Source organism: Plutella xylostella, chromosome 21, assembly GCF_932276165.1.
Source record: "Plutella xylostella chromosome 21, ilPluXylo3.1, whole genome shotgun sequence".
Classification (NCBI taxonomy): Eukaryota; Metazoa; Arthropoda; class Insecta; order Lepidoptera; family Plutellidae; genus Plutella; species Plutella xylostella.
Genome location: NC_064001.1, coordinates 4,139,825 through 4,144,145, shown reverse-complemented (window position 1 = coordinate 4,144,145; position 4,321 = coordinate 4,139,825). Strand labels below are relative to the sequence as shown.

The following is a 4,321-nucleotide window of genomic DNA, read 5'->3' as shown; positions in this document are numbered from 1 at the left end:
AGCAGAGACGCCGCCAAAAATTCAATAATACAGATGGTCTAATCACGAACACGGCTTTAATCGTTACTCGATCTGTCGTGAGAACCGACCGCGCCGTTAAAGACAACTTTTACATCAAATTCAAAAGAAACCCACCCATTTTGGATTGGTCACGCAATTTGTCAATTCGCCGTCACCGAACGATAGATCGACCGAAGGCCATTATTATGTCAATTCCAAAAGGAAAAATGTCTTAACGATCGCCGCTCGCGTATTAGTTACTATTAAATTAATTGCGATGACAAATCCATTAATTTAAATTGCTTTTAACAGGTTCCTTGACGTTTCCGATAAGACGTCCCAAGTAGCAAAAATATGTGCAATAAAGGTAACGGCCACGTTCCTGTTTTGCTAATATGTGCTGTAAAAGTCCCGTAACTAGTCGAATAATGGTCACGGCAGCGCTGTCTCGACGCGAAAAGGGCACAAATTATACAGCAATTCAGTGCTATGAAAGTCGAGTGATTGTAACCAAGAAGCTTATATAGTAGGTTAAAAGTCGAGTAGAAGTAAACTGTACCCAATTTAGGGTTGTCATAGCAATTTTGTTGCAGCTTCTACACTAAGGGTGCAGTAACAGCGATGTGGTGCTCATTAATCGACTAATAAGTAGAATAATAGCTGTCGAGTTGCTACAACTCTTCATTTTTGTGGGATAAATGCAACAAAATTACTTTTTCCTTACTATTTAGCTGAATTTTAGTCACACTGTTGCAGAAAAATATATGGAAGAAAATCTGTGGATTATTGTGACTGATCTATCGTAATGACTGATTACAAAAGCATAAAGGTAAGTAAGTCTCCATTAATAACTAAATGAGTTATTACTAGTGCAATTTCTATTGTTGCATTTTACACATTCGTATACGAAAAATCTTAGGCGCATTTAACTTTATCGATAAAGTAATAGGAATTCTTTAACATATGTTTAAGGGCTACGTTAAATCTTTCTTAAAAAATAGTAAATATGGTCAAAATTAATTAAATAAATTATAAAAATAAAATAATAGCCATGTTTGTTCGTATATTGCTATTACAGCACTATTAATCGATTTTTGATGCAATAATAGTTACAATGTTGCACTTATAGCAAAACAAGCAGCCATCATGAAATAAATTTAGGGTTCCTCAATGCAAAATCCTTAGCTTGACTAACCCGAGTTGGGGTGAATGTCATTTGATGTATTTTATTAAATGTACCTAATTAATTAACGATTGGTTCATATTTGCTTCATTTCATACTTAATTATAAATTAGCAACTATATAATTATAAAAAAAACTTCATTTTCTTCACACGATGAAAAATTTATTACATTGATTTTCAGAATAGAATATAGCAAACATTTAAAAGTGATTGATTGATTGCAAAGCAAGCAAGTATCCCTTTCGAACCTGAATGATACGAATGTGCGCTCGATTTTTTAGAAATTCTACTTTAGCGTTAAACTTATTTCACCGCGTGGAACCGAAACGCATCGTTTGTGCGTATCGTTGTAAAGGCCTAAAAAAATTGTGGTTGATATTTGAAATTATTTGGCCTGTGACAGGCAAAGAAATTGGCGGCGTTCCTTGAACCTGACAGCGAGCGTGTTTAGGAATTAATGTAATTTTGCTGTTTTAGCTAATTTTCTTCACATATTTTATGCTACATTGTAATATTAAAGTCTTATCTTTGTTGTTAGCATAGTAAAGTTTGCACAGCACAATGATTCCGTGATAATTTTTGTCCGACAAAACTGAAACGCACAAATGTGTGGTTCAGGTTCAAAATGTACAAATGCACAAAATTGCATGAGGTAGTTTTTGTCATAATAATAGTTCTTTTCGTTCCATGAACCAGTTCCATGGGATCCCAGACAAATTGGAAGGCGTTCATGGGCCAAATTATTATGTAGGGATCCGTTTGACAAAATTAATCTATATGAAATGTGACACCAACCGACGATATTCCCTGCTTAGACTATAGAAGTAAACCCAAAGAAACCCCCCAGTTAGTGCAGGACTATTCTAAGATATGGAGAAAATAAATAAAGGGTTATGGAATGGGTGCTAAATGGACTGGGTAACTGGTACTATGGAAGGACTATGGCTCCTGTCTGAACTATATATTTCGCACATGGATAAAAAGGCAGGGGGTGACTTGCACACACTGCCAATGAACCTCCACCCCCCCAAAACAGTCGCTAGCACATTACAGTGACGTAGCAGCAAGGGGCCAACATGACATGAGGTACTAAGGATGGAGAGGGATTCCACAGCTCTCAGAATAATCAAGTTATGGGTCAAGATCTCCACAATACCTTACTGGGTAACACATCCTTCTTTGAGCATTTCTGCTCTAGCGAAACACCACTCAAACCAGCCAAGCAAGGGGTGGGAGATCCTGTTCCTCTTCAGTGTTCTAGACAACTAATAAAGGCAAGCCAGAGACGAGGAACAGGGGTTCTCCGTAGATTCTGGTGGGTGGAGTCCTTAATGCCCAACAGCTGGCCAGAAGCTGCCCTGCTCCTTTATGATTATCATTATTATTATTATTTTCAATATATGCTGAAAATTAAGATTTAAGCTAATAATGATTTATTTTTAGTATTGTACCTTAATATGCACTTCGCTTTCATATTTCACGCCTTAAATATGTTATTTATGTTTCGGAATTCAAAACTATATTATTATCATTAAATTTAAAAAGATAGGCAAAAAACCAATTTTTTTTAAAGGTTGTTGCAATGATTGAATTAAGAAAGTGTTTAATAGATATTTTCTGTTTTTTATTTCAGTCAATTAAATAGGTATCCTAAGTAAAATAAGGTAATGCACAAATGTGTGTAAGTGGTATTGAAACCCAGATAGCACGAACGTGCTATGGCTTTTCCGGGAAAACGGAAAATGCATGATTTTTTTTATTACTTTTCCCTAGCCCTTTTAGGCATAAAAGGCAATATTATGCAAAAAAATATAACCTATGATAGAAAAAAAATCTCAGGTTCGAAAGGGATACACAACTTGAATAAAGCAGAAAAGATACTAATCACGCTTTTTTTCCAGAATGGTTTTCAAGATTGTGCAGACAATTGAGAAGGGAGGATATGTTTTATGGACCGAGACACCAGGCCCACGATTTCTTCAGTTGTTTTCTGTGGAACAACGGAACCACTTGACGTTTCGGCCATCGCACTTGACGAATTTTGAGACAAATACTTTGTTTGAACCTTAGTTTGAATTTTTCCGTATCTTTGTTTTAATTTTCTTTTTTAATTTCCATGACTTGTAATCCATTTTATCACGTAATAAAAAAATGAATGTGCAATGGAATTATTTATTTGCTTGTCACATTAAAATACTATAAACTGTATAAACGTAACCAAAATGCTGTTACTGAATTATTTATCGAATTAATGTGCCATAAGAGCATTTCAAATAGTATGTGAGCTATTACAGTTATTTGAAAGCTTTTATTCGAAATGTCGATTAATGAAGCTATAAGAGTTACAATGATGCAGTATAGTAAAATAAAATCTTTTATTCAGCAAATTAGATCCAAATAATACAATGATGAGTAATAGTTCTATAATAGCAACCTGAACAATCAATAAGCGAATTAATAACTCTTAAAGCTCTCTTTCAGCACTAATGTGTGCGTTAAATAAAATAAAGCAGCTTTTATAGAAATGTCGAATAAACGGGCTATATAGGTCGAATATAGGTCGAGTAGATGTGTATTCGACATTGTTACAGCGCAAATTAGATAAAAATGCTTATTAATAGCTGTACCACTTTTATGGCACAATCTAGTAAAATTTCAGCCATTAATCAATACTTATTCGATTTTAAGTGCTATAAATGGGCCCTTATTCGACCATTTTGCTTGTTGGGGTATTCATGTGCTTTTAGCCTCACGTTTACTTTTAATGGTCAGTGTTGTAAATAAAGATGGTTTATTGCTTGCGTAACTAAAGTTTACTCTCTTTACGAAATCTGAATCTGCATGTGAAACAATTATCTGATATCAAACACGCATTCAACACTACGCCAAGTATTTACAAACATTTTAAAGCTTGGGTTGATAGCTTTTAATTACTTCACTATAATATTTATCTTGCCTGTTACCTCCTTAATCGTACTCGTATTAACTGCAGCTTACGGAAGCAAAATAAACTTTTTAAAAGTCTGCAATACAAGATAGTTTTTAGTTCAATATTTATCAAGCAATAAATTTTTGCTCAATAGCTAGTTATACTAAACTATCTTATAGCTCTTTGCAATTTTGAAGGTTCAGGAAGA

The 4,321-nt window shown here is 34.3% G+C and overlaps 1 long non-coding RNA gene across 1 annotated transcript; it reads left to right on the top strand.

Moving 5' to 3' along the window:
• The first annotated feature begins 336 nt into the window (after positions 1-336).
• Positions 337-3,347, top strand: LOC125490224. The gene is made up of 2 exons (XR_007267550.1): positions 337-829; positions 3,086-3,347. It is a non-coding gene; the product is annotated as an uncharacterized LOC125490224 (long non-coding RNA).
• The last annotated feature ends 974 nt before the right edge of the window (positions 3,348-4,321 follow it).